This window comes from the organism of the source record quoted next, unplaced genomic scaffold, assembly GCF_019419815.1.
Source record: "Pyrus x bretschneideri cultivar Hongxiangsu unplaced genomic scaffold, Pyrus_bretschneideri_v1 Contig29, whole genome shotgun sequence".
NCBI lineage: Eukaryota > Viridiplantae > Streptophyta > Magnoliopsida > Rosales > Rosaceae > Pyrus > Pyrus x bretschneideri.
The window spans coordinates 5,450,421-5,471,675 of NW_025999601.1; the positions used below are offsets into that span (position 1 = coordinate 5,450,421).

A 21,255-nucleotide genomic window follows, 5' to 3' on the forward strand; every position below is an offset into this window, starting at 1 on the left:
ATAATATAACAATTTGTAGATTCTTTATTTTTTAAGGTTGTGTTATTAGTACGAGATGTTATGATAACAATATACTAGTGCATGGAAGATCTTTAACTGAAAATAGACTTGCAACAAATCCATCATTTCGATATATGGATCAGAAAGATTAGTAAAATGTGGAAGGTGACACACAATAGGACTTCTAAGTTTATATTCTCCATATGAAACTTTTTGTTCTCGTACCGTTTATAAACTTTTTTTTTTTTTCCTAAACACAAGCGATATTACTATTTTAATTTATACAGAGAGAATAAGAAAGAATGATGCATTGGAAAGAGAGGGAATGATTTGAACTCCACAACGGCAACCCCTGCAGATGTTCAAAGAAAAGAGATAAGCCTTGGAGAAAGAAGAATGTACACGTTCTTTAGAAAAAGAATTAGCCGTCTCTCTAAGTCCAATAAATATTTCTAATGTGAAAAACAGGGGCATTGGGCAAAACTATGTCCAAAAAAAGAAAAAAGGCTCCCCCACACTAGTACAAATGGTAGATGATCCAGAATTCCAAGACAACTGGTAGGAATAGGCAACTTACCCAGAGGATCGCAGCCTGTAAACTAATTTGAAGATTCAAGCAGTCTGTTAGGCTATCTCTAACCGAAGGGTCTAGAGGGTCAGATGGTCGAAAATAGTCCGAAAATCGTTTCCAACTGAGGGTTAGGCCAGAGGGCTCGTGAGTCCCACGGAATCTGAAAGGGCCAAAGGACTGGCCCAATATATTTTTTTTTTTTTGTCAGATTTCCTGTCGATCAAGTAATGTCGGTTATAACTGACACAAATAGAAGGGAAAATTTTGAATCCAACAGCTAGTTACCGTTGGATTCATTTTTTTTTTTTTGGGCCAAATTTTTTTTTTATGAATTTAAAAAATTTCCTTTTTTTTTCCTATTAATACCTAAGTCATTCTTACACTATTTCTCACATAATTTTGACCCTTTTTAAATTTAAGTTGTTGTAGTTTTTAAATTTAAGTTGTTGTACTTTTTAAATATAAATAATAAATTATGTTTGGCCCTATGACCCTTTGGCCCTTGGTTAGAGATGGAGGCAAATATGATTATGTACTGTTCATTAATTGGAGGCCCAGAGGGCTAAAACAAGCTTTCTGCCCAGCCCTCGGTTGGAGATGGCCTTAGGGCCCAAAAATCTCATGTATAAGTCTAACCACATCTTGAAGCTCGATCATCGTAAAAATGCCATGAGTCAAGCTTAAATACATGCAAAGGTACGAAGTCGAGGAGAACGTGATTTTATGATAACGCCATGATAATAAAATAATAATTTATAAAATGGACGTTTGTATAACCACGCCAAGCCCATGCAAATTCATGGACATTTATCATGCCAAGCCATGTTACGACATTAATGTTATAACTAAATCACGCCAATCATGCTACATGCTAAAGTGGGCCCAAGCTACATATCAGGGCTTGCCAAATGGATCGTGGTGTGGATGGTTACGAAAATTTATTGGGTCTATGTGAAGCTAAGGTTATAAAAAACTTTGGACTACTTGGGAGCACTAAAAGACCAAGCCCATAATTTTTGGTTTCACGTGAGTAAGTCTAAAAGAGAATAGACTAACTTTCGCCATCTCTTGCATACCAAATTGGGACACTTAGGAAGCAACCAAAACCCAAAGCCGAGTTGCCTACAAAATCACATTCAAACATAAAGCCACATGCTCCATTAATGAGGAGAGAATGCATCTTTCCCTTCCAAGCTTACACAGGAAAACGAGGAAGCAAAAAAAGGAGTATTGCTAAAAGAGAAGTTTGTGGACATTGACGTGTAAGAGGGTGCAGCCCAGTCTTCATGAGGCTAGCATCATTCTTCAACGATACCCCAAAAACGAAAGCTATAGTTGCGCCCGTGAAAAGGAGAAAAGGAGACTTAACGAAAAAACAAGAAGAAATAAGGAAACCAAAGGATTTCCTTAGAGAAAGTTGGAAAGGAACACTACGCCTACAAAATTGGAAGGAAGTCAGCACAACAAAGTTGGACAACGCGGGAAAACAACACAGACAACGTGGAGAGAAAATCAAGGTGAGATTGCACTAGGCAAAGCAAGCTTTTCTCCAAGTGCAAAAAACCTTGATTCTTGATGAAGGAATTCTCCTAACATTTCAGGAATTTCTTCAAGCTTCCTTTAGATTTCCTTGGCCACGATACTATTCCTAAAACATTAAGAATCCTAGATTAGCCATCCCAAAACGATACAAGCATGCACTGAGTTCTCTCTTACGCTAAACCAATAAGCTTTTAGCTTCCACGTCATGCTCTACTCAGGAAAATCATAGTTCATGACAATTATTCAGTTTTTGAGCCATTGATTCAATTGAGGTGCTTCCTAAGACATGCTAATTCTTTGAGGTATCTTATGACTTTGTTCTCCGCTTATCTCGAGTTTTCTTTCTCAGAAAACTAAAACGTCGTTCTCAAGTGTTCTTAGGGCTGGTTTGGTATTACTGTGCTTTGAAAAAAAAAACTGCTTCTGCTGTGCTGTGAGAATAAGCAGCAGAGTGTTTGGTAAACTTTTTTTATAAAAGTGGTTTTGAAAAAAAAAAAAAAAAAAAACAGTATTATAATGTTTGATAAACTTTTATATAAAATAGATGTGAAAAAAAACTGGTTTTTCAAAGCTGGGTTTTGTAGCTTTATGTTTTTGGTTTTTTTTTCACAAAAAACTATGAAAAAAAACTGAAGCTGAATGTTTACCAAACATAGAAAAGCTCCCAGCTTTTTTTGATAGCCATTTTTTTCAGAATCAACTCAGTACCAAACTAGGCTTAATCACAAACGGAGAAATTCCAAGGTAATCCAGTGTCCTCGAAATCCCTGCATCATCCAAACATCCCTCGTCAGAATCTGCACTCGCTTTAGCTCCGTTCAAGTTGCTGCTCCGTTGGATGGCATCTTCTCCTCCAGAGCCAAGGATCATGCACGAGTCCCCACCTCAGGTTATCCGTCTTCCGTGGCATCAATCTCTTCCCCAAGGTTCAGTAATTTGTTTGTGTGCTTGCATTTTCTGATTGTTTTATGATGAAAGATGAGAAAATTTTAAAACAGGGGTTTGTTTTAGAATTAGGATTTTAGTTTGTTTATATAATCTTTGATGCAAAAGTTTAAAAGGGTATGTTTGATTGATTGAAAGATAGCGAATAAAATGGAAAATTTGGGGTGAGTGCGTTGTGTTTTGGTTTAGTCTTTCGGGAATAATATATATATACCCTGATCAAGGTGAGCAGGAATCCCATAATCGAGTTGGTGACCACCAATGTTCCATTGAAGCTCTGGAGGCAGAGCACCCAATAGTCGACTTCAACTTCCAAATGGACACCAAGTCGTCTTTGCAGGTCAACTTCCAAATGAACATTAGCATACCACAACCACGAAAATTATGCTTTCGCAATTGATATGTACATCTTTGTACAAAATTCTCATATTTATGTTCATTGATCTCTTTGTAATGACCATATATTAACCATGTATTGACAAGCAGTGACAGGATCACTGTCTACATTTAGAAACTTCAAAGACGCCAAATCTGTATACTCATTTGTAACAGCAAAAATGTCTACGCAAGCACCTGCTTGAACAGCAACAGCAGCCTGTAAAATATGTCAATGTTTGCATTTCCAAAATAAATCCCCAGCATACAATAACAATGATACGGAAGATTAAACTACCAGATCTTAGTAGAACGGTGTCTGCTGACCAGCTGCTGTAGTTCTCTCCCATGAAGTTGCTGGCCTAAGCGCTTCAAGTGCAGATTTAATATGGTCCTTACAAGTTTCCACCTGTGACAAAGTTGCTGAATTTAGCTCACACAAAAATTATACATACCACAGCTCCACAACTGTGAATTTGGGTGCGTATACATATACATATACATATATATATACAGACATATATACACACACACACACACAAAAAGAAGATAAAAGTCATAAAACACTGGCTGACTTACTGGAGCCAAAAACTGTAACAAAGGCATGACATCTTCAAGCTCAAATGGTAGGTTGCCCTCTGTTTCCGGTGGAATGAAAACATTCTTCACAACTGGTATAGGTCCTTGAACATCATACAACCCTAATTTGTGACTAAAGGTAGCAAGACCAAACAGAGAACCGGGCCCAAGAGCTGTAAAAAGAAAATTGAATGTGAGAGTTTAGCTGTCAAGTACATCATCGTTAAGAAATGAAACGAACAAAACCATTTTCAAGTAGCAAGTACCAACCAACCTTACAAAGAGGCCAGCAATGCACTTTTAGTAAGTTCCAAAAATTCTCTTCTGAAGCTGAAATAAAATCCACAAAAGACAAATGTCACTGATCTGATGATATAACCAATTTAAAAAGGAAAAAATGCACAGATTAAGAAATGTAAACGATACATGGCTAGAAGATCTTTCTCATATCTTAACTCTTTTAACTAGATTTTTCGGCTTTGATTAAAAGAACTCACAACACATTTTATTACATATGATACATCTAACCATTTCCTATACAAGGCTGGAGTCCAAGGGTTTCCACCTCCTCTCTGTAGCCCAACCAAAAACATTGAAGCTATCAACATCGACCACAATGTCAATATAGCCGAGAATATGCTTAACTTTCCACTCCAGGTGCTACAGTGCTTAAAGAATTAAATTAATGTTCCTTGTCAAGTTCCAAATGTTCGCCTTCAAATATAAGTGTTTTCTTAATCATCTATATTAAAGCTAAGCCTGAGAATGTTTTTCTTAGGTGGCAAGCATGGAAGAATGATGAGAACAAACACAAATAAAAGCCTTCAAATCTCAAAGATTCAAGTACGAATTAAGTTCCCCAAAGTTCATACGTATAGCCTTGGCAATACGGTCATTTGAGTCTTTCAAATAATACCCTCCAAAATAAGCATTTTGAAATAAATAATTGTTTTAGCTGGACACCCTCACTGGTCTCCAAACCCAGAAAAACAGAAGCCGAATAAGTAACTAGCACAAACCTGAACATCATTTTTCAAACTCATGGAAAGGTAATTGCATTCGTAAGAATATCTAACAGCTCTAGTGACATATATACCCATGAGATTAAGCCTCAAATCTATATCCTAAAACACATACCCCCAACTAAACTGACATATCAAACATTACGAGAAATTACAGGATCAACACAGCAGAGAAATGAGTTGGACAGAACCTAATTGGATATCAATTCTCATCGTCATCATCAACAACACGCAGCCCAACGACATGACAAGAAATCATCAACCTTATTTCGAAGACAATTATGCCAAATTATACATATGAATGGCCATTATCCAATATGATCAACTGCAATCAGCCAATAAAAACATTACAACTTCCACCAAATGACATCAAATTTGAAGAACTTACAGGACAAATCAATGGCCGCAACACAAACCGGGCGAGGTTGCATTGCTTCATCCGACTCTTCTCCTGCACAATAGGAGAACAAGAAAAAGCACAAATACAAATTATCACTGAAATATTCGAAATTCGAAGCGCATTTTCTCGGCAAACAAACAGAAAGAGAAATCATATTAGCACTGAAAAATTGGAAAATTCAAAGTTCATTTTCTCGGCAACCAAACAGAAAGAGAAATCGGACGAAAGTGTGGGCAAATGACCAACCAGGAAGCTCCAGATCTACGAACGAGGACATCGTCTCGGGGCAAGACTCAGGGTGGGAGTATCGAGCAATGGCCTGAGACGAAAGCCCCTGAGGGTTTCCGCACAGGGCTCAGTTCCACGACCACTGATCCAGCTCGCAGTAAGTGTTGAAATACGCCCAGCAGTTCTCACACCTCGGCAGCAGCTGGCCGTCCGATCCGTACGCCGGCGAATGGCCGTTCTTGTCCTTGGTCCCGAACGGCGTCACCAAAACGCCCCATGGGATGCCTGAGCTCTCGTGGGCTCCGGCGTCGATTGGGAACCGCGAGACGGAAGCTCGAACCGCCATACAGAGAGCGGGGTGCGGTGTTTTTCGGTTTTTTATTTTTAATTTTCTTTTTCGAATTTTCTCGGGAAACAAACGGTAGATGAGAAGTAGGATGGGTGCAGGTTAAGATCCTGGGAGGGTGCGGATGTTAGTGGACTTTTGGTTGTGGCATATTGAGTGAACCAGTGGTTTTATGCCAACTGGGGTGTTTGCTGATCTGGAATATTAGCTGTTTGCCACGTCATAAAAAGGTCCGGCCAATCCTACTTTAAAATTCTGAGTTGGCCAGCTTACAGTATTTGTGAGATTCTATACATCTGGCACTTTTCGTGGTACTCCGTTGTCCTGTGTTAATGATGTAACGCATAAAAATATTATATCGCAAGTACAAAAAATCAAAATCACAATGTATTCAAACAATGTACCTCACTTTTCACTAAATGAGATTACTAATTTGGATAGATGAAGCACATTTTGATATGCATGATTCCTAGATACCTCTCATTTAAAACTAGCTTAATCATAAAGCTTGACATCTTCTTTACATATTCATATTTAGAACATATAGAGCTAACATAAATCCACCGTCTTTAATCTTAACGAAATTGTACCTACAAAATAATTAAATACCTTTGGCCAAAGAGCAAAGATATCGCTCAAGAAGTCGGAGGTTTGACCAATGAATCTCTGATGTCTAAGTTAGTTAAGAGACCGAGTTTAGGGCTTGATTGTGTAGCAAAAGTTTACCATAATTTGGTGGAGAACGGGGTATTTATAGGGAGATGTAGCCGGCCATGAGTAAAGGGAACTCGGCTCATGTGGAGGTGTCTAATAAGCTCATATTTATATATATTTTACATCAAATTCACTTGTCTTTTCTTAGTTAGTTCCTTATATTTTTGAGCTATTTACTTTGTTTTTGTGTTTTGTAAGATTTGTCAAGCAAAGAAAAGAAAAATAGCATAAGTGAGATTTTAAGTAACAAATTCGTCAAAACTGCTTGTGCAGATCAGCTGACTTTGGAAACAAGTTGCGGACAACTCAGAATGAACTAGAGAATGAGCCTTCTATGCTTGGAAAGCTATGGATGTCTATTTTCTGGACCATTTCGTAGATTGTTAATATCATTTTTCTAGAAGAAGTTATGGCTATTTTAACACCGAAATGTTCCCAAGAGGCTGAGCAGTTTGTAACTGACAAGAAAGCATTGAAAGCAATAAATCCAATAAATCTAGCAGCCAAAACTGATGCAGTCAAGAACAAACCAGTTGACACCTATTCAAATATTAGAGGAAATGGAATTAAAGATGAGGATTAAGAGGGAGTATTTGGCATAAAGGCTAACCAAGGAGTTATAATTGTTTTACCATTTCCTCTCACTTATTGTCATCACTAAATGTCTATTAGTGGGTGAGTTAAGGAGAAGAAAATGATGCAGCAAGAATTGGTTTAAAAGTAGCGTTGGGGAAGGAAGCAAAGAAGAGGCCTCTGTTGATTTCTTTTAGTTCTATTTTCTCAAACTGATGCGAGAATTATACGCACACAAATTAAACCCTCTTGTTGTCAAATTGTAGTAAGGATGCAAGTAGGGATCGTTCTAGACCGGGGATTAGGAGGGCTTGCTAAAACCTCTAAATTGACTCAAAAACATAAAAACAAAGTTAAAAACGTTCACAAACACTCAAAGGACTCAAAACAGGTTCAAAAGACTCAAAACTGCCTAAAAACACTAACTAGGCAGTTTCTGACCTTAAACACAAATTTGGACGAATTTAAGATTATAGGTTGATTCAAAACACTTTAAAACACAAATTAAGACACTTTAACACTAAACTAGACTCAAAGAATGCAAAACTAAACACTTAAAACACTAAAACAAACCAAAAGACTCAAACATCACCCAAAACACTCAAAACTGCCTTAAAAACACTTTCTGGGCAGCTTTGAGCACCTTGGTGAATTTGGACGAAATTAAGTTGTAACTTGACTCAAGACTCTTAAAAACACAAACTAAATTGATTTCTAACTAATTTGACAATAAAGTAAAGGGGGATTTAGGGTTTAACGAAATTAAACTAAATGAACAAATTTCAATTAAAACAGAATGTAAATATGAAATGGATGAAATGGAATGAATGGATGCTATGGCTAGCTAAGGGGTTCATCTCCACACATGTTACACTTGCATAATAAAAAGATTTCCAATTGCATTTCAATAAACCATGAATTCTCAAAACCCCAAGTTAACCGTGATGCACTAATTAACCTTCAAATCTTCCTAACGTTATTGAATTGGATGATTGCATACGACAACCCAAAACATTCCCCACAAGTCCCCTACATGATTGCATAATAGAGATACAAGCAAGAATCATTACGCTCTATGAAAATTATAAGTGTTGACGAGGCATTCGTTACTATGATTGCATGAAACTTATGCCAAGAATTCGTTTAACGCGATTGTTTATAAGCAACCTTCACTACTTGTGAATATAAGTTCGTAACTATTAGGTGAAACTCACTTATATTCTAGCGTCATATTCATGCATGAAAATTAAGTGTGTACTCTCAATAAACATACATAAATAAGTTATCAATCAAATAGTTAAACAAATTGAATCCACAACTTATGAAACGCAATTAGAAGTAATCAAATCAAAATGCAAGCATAAACATATATTTCGAATCCCCCCCTAGCCAAGGGGGGGTTTAGTTCCTCATGATACAAAACAAAGAGAATCAAAGAAACACCTAAACATTCCAACAACTCAAACTTGAATTGTATGAACGTTTAGGCCCTCTTCTCTTCCATTCCTCATTCGTACAAAACAAAGAGTATTGAAATTAAACATTGAAATCAAAGAAACACCTAAACATTCCAACAACTCAAACTTGAATTGTATGAACGTTTAGGCCCTCTTATCTTCCTCTTCGTTGTAGCACAAGGTCTAAGGATAGTTTGATGGTGTGAATGGTTTGGGGAGTGGTGAAAATGGAAGGAGGAGAGCACGGCAATGGGAATGGTTGGTGTTTGTGACTGAAATGTGTATGGAAGAATGAATGAGAATTTAGGTGTAATGGATGCTTATTTATAGGCGAAATGGGGGGAACATGACAGCTAGGAGGGAATGTGGCTGCATGTTTGAATGATTAAAGGATGCATGTGGGTTAGAAATGCATGTGCAATGGCTGGAAATGCAATGAGTAATGCACGACAAGGATGGGCTGTTTTGTGTTGTTGGTGTGTGAATGGGAATGTAATCTGAAATGGGAGAGCATGTGGGTGGAAATGCATGTGGGTTAAAGTGGAATGATGATGGGAGATGCATGTGGCTGATTTATGCATGTGATTAAAGGGAGTGCATGTTTGAATGATTAAAGGGACATGTGGGGGTGGAAATGATGAATGAAATGCATGTGAATGACAGCTAGATATGTTGATGAATGCATGTGACTTGTTTGTGGTGAGTGATTGTGCACGGCAAAGGGGGGAAGAAATGGGCTGGAATATGTGGTGGATGATTAAAGGTATGTTGCTAATGGTTTAAGATAAGTGATAAGTGGTGATGATAAGTGTATGATATGTGAGTATGATAAGTGATAAGTGGTGATGATAAGTGTATGATATGTGATTATGATAAGTGATAAGTGGTGATGATAAGTAATGATATGTGGGAGTGTGGCTGAAATGAAGGAGTGGAATGTTGGAATGTTATACACGGCTAAGGATATAGGAAAGGTTTAAATGTCCTAAAACTAAAGGGAACAAGGTTCCAACACTTTGGTCTTCAATTAGGTCTTCAATTTCGTCCAACACTTTGGCTCCAAGCATAAGCTATCCATCCTTAGCCCAAAAGTGCTCCAAAAGTCTCCAAAATGCATCTTTTTGCTCCTTTAGCCCTTTGGACCTACAAACACACGAAAATAGCTTAAAGTACTAAAATAACTAAATAAACATAACGTAAATGCACGAGAACAAGCCATTTAAGTCACATGAATATGCTCCTATCACAAACTCATGTCTATCTTTTGTTTTAACTTAAGGATTGTGTAACTAAATTTTTAGTAGTTAGGGGCTGTTTGAAGCCTCGAATATGATTGCAAGTTTGTTATGAGATTTTGTTTGAATTACTTTTATGAATGGATGAAAATTGGTTCATTACTTGTCTCATTGATGAATTCTTTATGTGTTTTCTATGGATGCATACAGTAAGCATATCTAGGATTCTAATGCTATGAATATATGTGTGCCTGCCCTTGTCGAATGAGGACCTACATATGTTCTAGAGTAGTACTTGTTAATTGCAATTAACATGTGGATCAATTTCTAGGATAAGTAAGACAACGCCAGTACTTACGATGCATTGTGATAACTCAAACTCTTTTCGTTCGTGATGATTTCTGCTTGTTAAATCTATGAACACGCTATTCTAGATTGCATGATAGGGACTAAGTTAAGTTGAAAACGTCATTCTCTTAAAATACCACATAAGAAAGAGTAATAGGTTGAGTTCTAACATTGAGCCAACTTGAGCATCTTCATCTAGAAATAGAAGGAATTTGAATGAAACATAACATGTTTGTATGATTATTTGGTAGTGGATAACACTTCTCCTAACTCGTTTTCTTAACTTGTGAACTACAATCTATTTTTACTACTTAAAATATGTTTTTGTCCTGTTTTTGTTCGATTTAATTTAAATAGCAAATCAACTCAAAAATCCCAAAAATTTGTGTGAGTGTAGCTCTGTGTGTCTAGTATTTTCATATAAAATTCTGTAGACTTTAGATAAGTGTAAGTTGGTCAAATAATTATTTTTCGGTGGCTGGCCAGTAGGGCAGCAGCCTAGTTTTTGTGACATTTTAAGTAGTTAGATAAAACAATCTTTTGCGGGAAAGACCCTTATTTTCATATGTTACAATTGACAAATCTTAGTGTTGATAAGGAAAATCAACAGGACATTTGTGTGCTACTTGATGGTGTGCTTTTAATCTTATCAGTGTCTAGTTGACTAAGGTGTGTCATTTATTGAATTTAGGTAGAGGATTAAATAAACCTAGAAAGCTCAAACAAGAAAGAGAGAAATTAGAGGATATTGTTCCTCATCCTTCAATTTTCTTCTTTGCTTACTGTAAACACGAATAATTCTTGAAACAAGAGACAAGAATACGTGTACAAAATATATTTTTTGTATTAATGATTTTGGGGTTACAATCTCTTTGTAATTTGATCCTCTGATTCTATCTTCGTAGGATGTGAGTTTGTGGATGAGTTGTTGATCCAAAGGGCCGTCGGGGCTTGATCTAAGGATGCACAGTTGATGAATGGATCTTCAAGGGGCATTGGGCTTGATCTTGAAGGTTGATGGATGAACGGATCTTCAAGGGCTTCTGGGCTTAATCTTGAAGGATGAACGGATGTGTGGATTTGTTGAGGTTGTTGATCCAAAGGGGCCGTTGGGGCTTGATCTTGAAGGTTGATGGATGAACGGATCTTCAAGGGCTTCTGGGCTTAATCTTGAAGGATGAACGGATGTGTGGATTTGTTGAGGTTGTTGATCCAAAGGGGCCGTTGGGGCTTGATCTTGAAGGTTGATGGATGAGCGGATCTTCAAGGGCTTCTGGGCTTAATCTTGAAGGATGAACGGATGTGTGGATTTGTTGAGGTTGTTGATCCAAAGGGGCCGTTGGGGCTTGATCTTAGGATGAACGGATCTTCAAGGGCTTCTGGGCTTAATCTTGAAGGATGAACGGATGTGTGGATTTGTTGAGGTTGTTGATCCAAAGGGGCCGTTGGGGCTTGATCTTAGGATGAACGGATGATGAGCGATGAACACTTTCTTCAAGGGCCGTCGGGGCTTGATCTTGAGTTGGTGGAAGTTCTTCAAGGGCCGTCGGGGCTTGAATCTTGAAGAACGGATGATGAACGATGAACACTTTCCTCAAGGGCCGTCGGGGCTTGATCTTGAGTTGGTGGAAGTTCTTCAAGGGCCGTCGGGGCTTGATCTTGAATTGAACGGATGGATGATGAACACTTTCCTCAAGGGCCGTCGGGGCTTGATCTTGAGTTGGTGGAAGTTCTTCAAGGGCCGTCGGGGCTTGATCTTGAAGGTGGATGATGAACGATGAACACTTTCCTCCAGGGCCGTCGGGGCTTGATCTTGAAGGTGGAAGTTCTTCAAGGGCCGTCGAGGCTTGAATCTTGAAGAACGATTTGACGAAGAACGAAGAGTGCTTTCTTGATCCTTCGGGATTTGCTTGAGAGTGATAGGAGCATATTCATGCGACTTAAAAGGCTTGTTCTCGTGCATTTACGTTATGTTTCTCTAGTTATTTTAGTCCTTTATGCTTCTTTTGTGTGTTTTCAGGTTCTAAGGGCAAGGTATGCAAAAGGATGCCTTTTGGAGCATTTTGGAGCAAAATCGGACTTGGATTGGATAGCTTATATTTGGAGCAAAAGGAATGGACGAAATTAAAGACCAAACTATCATAACCACCTATCATTACTTATCATCACTTAACATATCATTCATTTATCACTTAACATATCATTCATTTATCACTTAGCATATCATTCATTTATCAATTATCAAACCATTCACTTATCACTCACCACATATCATTCATTTATTACTTAACATATCATTCATTTATCACCACATATCATTCATTTATCACTTATCATAACCATACACTTATCACTTATCATACTCATAATCATCTACACATTTCAACCATTTAAAACATTCCACATGCTTTCACAACTTAATTCACATGCACATTCATCCACCTTTCTCCAAAGAACATCTCACATGCATTTCCACCTTCCTACTTCATCATTTCACCACCTTCTCCATCTTTATTCCACATGCATTTATCATAATTCACCCTAGCTACCACCATTCACACACACATGCACTTATTCTTTCATCATTGAACCACCAATTCAACACATGCATTCACACACCCTTTAATCATCCCCCCTTTAAGTTATGATTTTATTTCCTAACCCTACATGCATTATTTATTAACTCTTCATCATGCATCCACATTCATTCCAACACAAAACACACACATGCACTTATTCTTTCATCATTGCACCACCAATTCACCCACATGCATTTCCAACCATTCACACCCCTTTAATCATTCTCCTAGCTATCATTCACATGCTCTCCCATCCATTCTCTCCCTATATAAACCACACACACTTCATTCATTTGCATCATTCAATTCATCCCACACTTCCATTTCATTCAATTCCATCTCTCCATTCTCACACCACAAATAAACACTTCCCCTTAGAATCCAAAAACCATCTTCCATTTCCATCACTCCCCACTCCATTCCACACTTCCATCCCCCCAACCAACTATCCCTAGACCTTATGCTACAATAAAGAGGAAGATAAGAGGGCCTAAACGTTCATACAATTCAAGTTTGAGTTGTTGGAATGTTTAGGTGTTTCTTTGATTTCAAAGTTTAAATTCAATTCTCTTTGTTTTGTACGTATGAGGAATGGAAGAGAAGAGTGCCTAAACGTTCATACAATTCAAGTTTGAGTTGTTGGAATGTTTAGGTGTTTCTTTGATTTCAAGGTTATGAAGAACTAAACCCCCTTTAGCTAGGGGGTGATTCGAAACTATGTTTATATTTGCAATATGAATTGATTAACTTTCGTTGGAATTTCATAAGTTGTGGATTCAATTTGTTTAACTGTTTGATTGATAACTTATTTATGTATGTTTATTAAGAATGCGCGCTTAATTTTCATGCATGAATTTGACGCTAGAATATAAGTGAATTTCACCTAATCGTTATGAACTTATATTCACAAGTAGTGGAGGTTGCTTATAAACAATCGCGTTAAACAAATTCTTGGCATAAGTTTCATGCAATCATAGTAACGAATGCCTCGTCAACACTTATAGTTTTCATGATGCTTAATGATTCTTGCTTGTATCTCTATTATGCAATTCATGTAGGGAACTTGTGAGGAATGCTTTGGGTTGTCGAATGATGTCATCCAATTCAATAACATTAGGAAAACTTGACGGTTAATTTAAGCGGACCTAATTAACCCGGGGTGTTGAGTTTCATAATTTATCGAAAGACCAACTGAGAATCAATTTTGTATGCAAGTATAACATGTGTGGAGATGAATCCCTTGGCTATTCCATCATCCATATTTTCATCTCATTCATATTTACGTTTTGCCTTTAATTACAATTTGTCCATTTAATTTAATCTCGTCCAAACACAATCCCCCCTTTACTTTATTGTCAAATTAGTTAGAAATCAATTTAGTTTGTGTTTTTAAAGAATTTTGAGTCTTTTGGTTTGTCTTAATGTTTTAACGTTTAGTTTCACATTCTTTGAGTCTAGTTTAGTGTTTTATATTGTTTTTACGTTTTTGAGTCAAAATCCAAGTGATTAACAATCCCTCCTAATCCCCGGTCCAGAACGATCCCTACTTACACACTTCACTACAATTGACAAATAGAGGGTTTAATTTGTGCGCGTATAATTCTCGCATCAAATTTTGGCGCCGTTGCCGGGGATTAGCAACTTTGCTAATCTCTTGGATTGTTTTATTTTTTGTTTGTGTGTATATATTTTTAGTTTTATTGATTTTAGAAGCAAGACATGGCACTTGATAGTGCTTCTTTTTTGTCACAGCTTATGGAAGAGTACCAAACGCAAAGAGTTGGTGCATTTGATCATAATCAATCAAGGAACGACGTGTTTTCCAATACTTACAATTCCGATTGGAGTGATCATTCAAGCTCTATATGGTGGGAACCTCAACATATTCAACAAGAAGGATATTGGCAGCCTTATGAGGAGTTCTATTCAACGTCTATGCATCCACCACAACCTCATATTCAATATGCCCAACCAAACTCAGGTTCGTCAATAGATTATAATCAAATTCTTAATGAATTAAACTCTTTGGTGCAGGGTTCACAAAATCAAGCTAAGGAGACTCACCAAGAAACATATTGGCAACCATATGAGGATTCATATGCACCACCACAGCCTTCCCCTCAATCTTCACATCCAAATTCAGGTATATCAAATTATTATAAGGAAGTTATTCAACAACTGAATTCTGTGGAGCAGGGCAGGGAAGCTCAACCATTTCAACAAGACGCATTTTGGCGACCAATTGAGGATTTCTATCAAGCAAAAAAGTTGGCTGAGTGGAACAGTCAATTTAGGCAGAATGCAGAATGCATGGAACAAATTCAAGAACAAATGGTTGAAGATGAGCCCATGGATGAATTGCTACTGCTCAATCTGAATGAAAACATCCCTTGTGCATTTGTTGAATGTGCTGCGACTTTAGAGCCAATATTGCAGCCCATAGGTAAGCCACCAACTCAAATTCCAATTCCCACTTCAATTAATCGTGTGTTACATTCTTCATTGCAGGCACCTACTCAAATCCAATTTGGTGAAAGAGTTTACATGGATCTTAGGACAGATCTCTATTCCACTCCATACAAAGATCCAATTCTTGAATGTTTTGAGAAGCATTTCGTGGAGGATGTACTTAAGTTCTTATTGGAGCATGTAGGTAAGCCACCAACTCAAAATCCAAAGTCGTTTTTGACTAATATGTTGTTGATGTCAATGATTAGGGCACCCACTCTTGAAATTCAACCATTGCCGGAACATTTCAAGTATCATCATCCATTCAATGATCAACTCCATGCCGTGGGTTCCATTAAGGCATGATTGTGTTCTTCGTCCGGCTACAAGACGTAAAAGAAAGCGCTACTTGGGAGGCAACCCAATATAGTGAATAAAACAAAGCTTTTTCATTAATTTTCGAGAAATTACAAATGTATCTAACAAAAGGAGCTTCACAAAGGTTGTTTTTGTTTTTGTTTGCGTGAAGACCCACCACGAGGCAAAACTCTAGAAGCGGAAGGCATCGAAGCAGGAGGCATCGAAGCAGGAGGCATCGGAGCAAGAGGCATAGGAGCGGGAGGCATAGGATATAGAGCATTCCAGGCCCCAATACTTGGCGGAACGCTGGATGACCCAGGAAAGAGGTGCCCCTGGAAGAAAGACGCAAGCCGTTGACGGTCACTTTGCATCCGACCTTGAGATTCTTGCATCTCATCAAGCTTCCTCTTCATGCCCGACGAATAGTTATTGGCAAGCACATGCAAAGTTCTATTCTCGTACTTAAGTTGTTTGATCTCTTGTTTCAGGTTCTCCACCTCCGCCATCAAAGATTCAACCTGACGGGAGCGAGCAAGGAGGCGTTGGCCCATGTTGGACACAGAGCCTGCGCACTGAACGCTGAGAGCCAGGGACTCTTGAACGGCCAACTCATCGGACCGTCCTGAAAGCAGCTGACTATCTCTGGGAGTGAGGAGGTTCCGAGCTACTATCGTAGCTGTTGTGGCGTCCTGCATCACGGAGTCTTCACCTGTAAGAGGACCGTTAGAAGATAAGAAAGAAGGGCGCCATACGTTACCTTGACGCGGCACGCCCGTATCACTGCGGAGACTCAATTCTAAGCTAAGGTTCGATGGGTTTGCCATTTTTCAAAAGTGTTCAAAGAGAAAGGGTGGACGGAGTAAATTTTCAAAAGGCCGGAGATAATTTTTTCAGAATGGGAAATCTTCAGAGTGTGTAAGTTGGCGGTGATCGATAGCTCTATAAAAAGCCAAGGCAACGCGTCCACCGATTCAAAAAGCCGGAATTTGAGGCGCAAAGTTCGGCGACGCTCCCTCAGCTTTTCAGAAAACGCGTTCAACACGTGGAGGCCATCATCGCAACTACACGTCTTTAGCCGACAAGCGCAAAGTTCGGCGACGCTTTATCTGCTTTTCAGAAAACGCGTGCAGCTTTATCGAAGAGGCGTCTTCAAAGATCGAAGAGTCGTCACTATTCCAAAAAGCCGGATTTGCGGGATTAAAATGTTTGTCGACAACGGTAAAAGAACAGTATCACCACTTGCTATTGAATTCCTTATATATGTCGACCTTCTTTTTTTTTGGCAAGACAGAACTGAAGAAAATGCCCAACTCTTTCTCACCTCTGAGGGCGCACTCCCAGCAAAGCCTTTCGAAACACTCAATTCTTTCTTCTTCTCCAAAGATGATACCAGATGCCTGGAGTACAGATGACCCAGGAGGAAGCAGCACAACAAATACATGTGCTGATTCATTCACCGCTTCTTCAAAAGCAAAGGTATCTCATATCATCAAGGTCAAAAGCAAAGGTATCTCATATCATGCTCTTTCCCTGTCTTTTCCTTTGTCTTTGTTATTACTTGCATGGCAAAGTGAAAGAAGCAATCAGCCGGCACTTGGAGTCTATCTAGACTCTATTCCCTGGTTGCTTACCTAGCTTTGCTGAGCTATCCTCTAACCCTCTTCAATACGAATTGGAGAGATTGAACAAAGAAACAGATAAGAGAATGAAGCTCAGACCTTCGGGGGAGACCAAAAGAAGCCTGCTGCCCAGTTCAAGAGTAGCACAAAGGAAAATCAACGATGGAGCAGCGCAGTTCAAGAGTAAGCCTGTGGAATCACAAAGATCCAAGCCTCAATGCAATTACCAAGGAGAAGATGGAATTTACACTCTATAACCAGATTTGCGTCTCTAAACTCTTCTCTTTGTTAGATACATTCTGCTATGTTTAGTATGTTTAGTTGCTGTTTATGTGTTTACGTTCGTTTGGTGTGCTTTTAAGCTTAAAACATTGAGGACAATGTTTGATTTAAGTGTGGGAGGGTAACTAAGTATATTTGATGCAAATTCGTTGGATTTTATCACCTATCACTTCACATGTTGTTTCTCACTGTTTTAAACTGTTTTAGTGTGTTTTGACTTAAAAATTCGAAAATCCCATAAAAATTTGAAAAATTGTTTTGAAAAACCCAAAAAGAGTTGTTTTAAAGTTGTTTTTGTGTGTGTGTTTATGTCTTAGGATACCTTCCAACACAATGATAAGGATTTGGTTTGTAAGTGCATGACTGTTAAAAAGAGTTATAAACATAGAGAAAAAGTTGATTTACTCTTGGTATATGCTTGGTTATGGTTATAATGTATGACTTCACATGCAATCATAAAAGAAAAATTCGTTTTTGTAACATGCTTGAAGGAAGGAACTCAAACAAACGCTACAACCCTGAAAGACTTGAGCCTATAACGTTCTTTAGAGAGTATAATCTGTGATTTCTTGTTTTCTAAAGTCGTTGCATGATCTCATTATTCTTTGCTTGGTTACTACTTAGAAGGCGTTTCATCATATAGTTCCAAATGCTAGAACTCATGCCCATTTCATTCAAAGCATGTTATTGATTTGCATAACACATATTCAAGAAGAAGTTGCGTAGTGACCACCACCATAGCCAAATAGCCTTACTTCCCATATTTCGTATTTGTTGTAAGTTTTAACCCCGTTGAGTTTTGTTTAGCCTGTATTCTTTGTTTACCCACATTTTCCTCACCTAGCCTAGTTTAGGACAATCCACACCCTTGTTCTTAAAAGATAGTGAGCATGACTTAAATGAATTCCTTTTTACATTATGCAAGAAAATGAGTGTGGGGGAAGGAATGCTTGTTCTTAAGTATGTTTTGAGACAGTAAAGAAAAGAAAAACAGAAAAGAAAAGAAAGAAAAAAAGAAAAAAAAAAAAAAAAAGAGAGCTTGAAAAAAATGAAAGAATGAGTGATTGAAGAAAGGGTCCAAAAAGTGAATATGGCCCTAAGTTTTGTGTGACTTTCCCTTGGGTGTTCAAAGTTGACTTCTGCGTTCTTAAGGGAATTCTAAGTGCCTGATTCAATACTTTGCTCACTATTGCTTTAAGAATGTTTGTTTATCCTTCACCTTTCATTGTTAGCCAATACCCAAGCCCCGTTACAACCCTTGACTTCTATCTTGATGTGTTGTGCATTTCAATTGTGGAGTTTGAACTTGGTATGAGCATATGGTGTCACTGGTTCTCGCGTCTAAGTAGTAGCATTCCATTCATGAGATCATATCTAAACATGCTTATTAACTCCAGAAATTGCGTTCCTTGTGATACATATATGTGAGTGTTCGTTTTCATATTTACATCAATCTTCTCACATATACTTAGTGTAGGGTGTGTAGTTAGAAAATCTGAGTGAAAATTGAGTGCATATCTTGTAAGGAATTGAGCAAATTCTCTAAGGCATGTTACTACATTCAAAACATGGTTTTAAATGCTTAATTGTGAACTAGTATGTGGTGACTATGATTAAGAATGTACTTAAGTGTAAAGATGACTAAAATCTGTGGGAATGATGATTTTTAACATGTCATGTGCATTGGAAATCCCTAAGACAGTTGTTGGAAGGTTTAGGTTGTGTTTTACTTGTTTTGTTTCGTTTCGTTTTGTTTTGTTTTTCTTTCTGTTTTGCTCGAGGACTAGCAAAAGATAAGTGTGGGGGTATTTGATAGGAGCATATTCATGCGACTTAAAAGGCTTGTTCTCGTGCATTTACGTTATGTTTCTCTAGTTATTTTAGTCCTTTATGCTTCTTTTGTGTGTTTTCAGGTTCTAAGGGCAAGGTATGCAAAAGGATGCCTTTTGGAGCATTTTGGAGCAAAATCGGACTTGGATTGGATAGCTTATATTTGGAGCAAAAGGAATGGACGAAATTAAAGACCAAACTATCATAACCACCTATCATTACTTATCATCACTTAACATATCATTCATTTATCACTTAACATATCATTCATTTATCACTTAGCATATCATTCATTTATCAATTATCAAACCATTCACTTATCACTCACCACATATCATTCATTTATTACTTAACATATCATTCATTTATCACCACATATCATTCATTTATCACTTATCATAACCATACACTTATCACTTATCATACTCATAATCATCTACACATTTCAACCATTTAAAACATTCCACATGCTTTCACAACTTAATTCACATGCACATTCATCCACCTTTCTCCAAAGAACATCTCACATGCATTTCCACCTTCCTACTTCATCATTTCACCACCTTCTCCATCTTTATTCCACATGCATTTATCATAATTCACCCTAGCTACCACCATTCACACACACATGCACTTATTCTTTCATCATTGAACCACCAATTCAACACATGCATTCACACACCCTTTAATCATCCCCCCTTTAAGTTATGATTTTATTTCCTAACCCTACATGCATTATTTATTAACTCTTCATCATGCATCCACATTCATTCCAACACAAAACACACACATGCACTTATTCTTTCATCATTGCACCACCAATTCACCCACATGCATTTCCAACCATTCACACCCCTTTAATCATTCTCCTAGCTATCATTCACATGCTCTCCCATCCATTCTCTCCCTATATAAACCACACACACTTCATTCATTTGCATCATTCAATTCATCCCACACTTCCATTTCATTCAATTCCATCTCTCCATTCTCACACCACAAATAAACACTTCCCCTTAGAATCCAAAAACCATCTTCCATTTCCATCACTCCCCACTCCATTCCACACTTCCATCCCCCCAACCAACTATCCCTAGACCTTATGCTACAATAAAGAGGAAGATAAGAGGGCCTAAACGTTCATACAATTCAAGTTTGAGTTGTTGGAATGTTTAGGTGTTTCTTTGATTTCAAAGTTTAAATTCAATTCTCTTTGTTTTGTACGTATGAGGAATGGAAGAGAAGAGTGCCTAAACGTTCATACAATTCAAGTTTGAGTTGTTGGAATGTTTAGGTGTTTCTTTGATTTCAAGGTTATGAAGAACTAAACCCCCTTTAGCTAGGGGGTGATTCGAAACTATGTTTATATTTGCAATATGAATTGATTAACTTTCGTTGGAATTTCATAAGTTGTGGATTCAATTTGTTTAACTGTTTGATTGATAACTTATTTATGTATGTTTATTAAGAATGCGCGCTTAATTTTCATGCATGAATTTGACGCTAGAATATAAGTGAATTTCACCTAATCGTTATGAACTTATATTCACAAGTAGTGGAGGTTGCTTATAAACAATCGCGTTAAACAAATTCTTGGCATAAGTTTCATGCAATCATAGTAACGAATGCCTCGTCAACACTTATAGTTTTCATGATGCTTAATGATTCTTGCTTGTATCTCTATTATGCAATTCATGTAGGGAACTTGTGAGGAATGCTTTGGGTTGTCGAATGATGTCATCCAATTCAATAACATTAGGAAAACTTGACGGTTAATTTAAGCGGACCTAATTAACCCGGGG

The 21,255-nt window shown here is 37.7% G+C and overlaps 1 non-coding gene across 4 annotated transcripts; it reads right to left on the reverse strand.

The window, feature by feature from the left end:
* Nucleotides 1–3,446: 3,446 nt before the first annotated feature.
* On the reverse strand, nt 3,447–6,160 carry LOC103934714. Of its 4 annotated transcripts, none has more exons than XR_007260017.1 (6): nt 5,681–6,160; nt 5,423–5,485; nt 4,287–4,342; nt 4,013–4,185; nt 3,732–3,842; nt 3,447–3,631 (listed from the first exon to the last, which is right to left on the reverse strand). It is a non-coding gene; the product is annotated as an uncharacterized LOC103934714 (transcript). The 4 variants fall into 4 exon arrangements; XR_007260016.1 differs by having other exon boundaries at nt 3,447–3,653; XR_007260018.1 differs by having other exon boundaries at nt 3,447–3,842; nt 4,287–4,336.
* Nucleotides 6,161–21,255: the final 15,095 nt, after the last annotated feature.